At 50.7% G+C, this 1,008-nt stretch overlaps 1 pseudogene; it reads right to left on the bottom strand.

The window, feature by feature from the left end:
• Positions 1–274: 274 nt before the first annotated feature.
• Positions 275–512, bottom strand: LOC139263592 (U2 spliceosomal RNA; annotated as a pseudogene).
• Positions 513–1,008: the final 496 nt, after the last annotated feature.

The raw sequence follows: 1,008 nt of genomic DNA, 5'->3' as shown, positions 1-1,008 counted from the left end.
AGTTCACAGCTTGACTACCTGATTTCCCATCATGCCTGGGCAGCCATTTTATGTGTGTGTCCATTTTAAGCTTATGTGAGTTTTAAATATCCAGCAGGTGCCTAATGCCTAGTTATATATATATATTTCTACTCTCTACAACACTGCTCACTGATTTTTTTTTTTTTAATTCGTAGCCAATCTTTCCAATTCTTTGTCAAATCACAAATGCCAGAGGTCATCTTGCACACATCAAGGATCACTCTGCGCCAATGCTCTTAGCCAAAAGGCCGAGAGCCATTGCACCGTTCCTGGAAGTACTGCAATACCAGGTTCGTGCCATGGAGGTGAATGGGTCAGGCCCCCCACACACCTCCGTGGAGGTGGATGGGTCAATCCACCCCACCCACCTCCTATTTCCAAAAAGCATAGAAGAACCACCTTCCTGATCCAGGGAGAACCACTTTGGGGTCATGGTTACTCCCCTGTCAGGTCAGTTACGCATGATCTTAGCCAAAAGGCCGAGAAGCGGATCCTGCTCACTGATAGCCAGCAGAGGTCACCAGACAACATCCAGAAGTGGAAGGTTGGCCATGGAGGAAGCAGCGGCCTGTGCTTTGCTTCCTCCCACGTCTCAGTGTCATTAGCAAGAACCAATGAGGGGATATTTCTGGAGTTCTCTGCAGCAATGATAATTTCCTCCTCCATGACATTAGTACTGCCCCACGTGAATTATTGCTGTTGGGTTAGGGTTGCCAACCCTCCCGCATTGCTTGGAGATCTCCCAGAGTGGGGAACGGACCTTCATGCTTTTATTTTCCTGCCGCAGCAGTGGCCCCTTCCACTCGGTCACATCACAACACCACCCGCCCGCTGTAGCAGGGAGCCAGTCCTTGCTTGGGGTGGTGGGGAGGGGGGGGGTAACTGGAATCAGGACCGGCTAGTCAGCAGAATTCTGGTGGGGGTGAAGTGTGAGAGAGAAAGGGAGATGAGGTGGGGAGAGGTGGGGGGCTTTGGTCAACAGGAATT

This window comes from Pristiophorus japonicus, chromosome 4 (assembly GCF_044704955.1).
Source record: "Pristiophorus japonicus isolate sPriJap1 chromosome 4, sPriJap1.hap1, whole genome shotgun sequence".
Classification (NCBI taxonomy): domain Eukaryota; kingdom Metazoa; phylum Chordata; class Chondrichthyes; family Pristiophoridae; genus Pristiophorus; species Pristiophorus japonicus.
The sequence above is the reverse complement of the archived record's forward strand: the minus strand, read 5'-3'. Positions and strand labels throughout refer to the sequence as shown.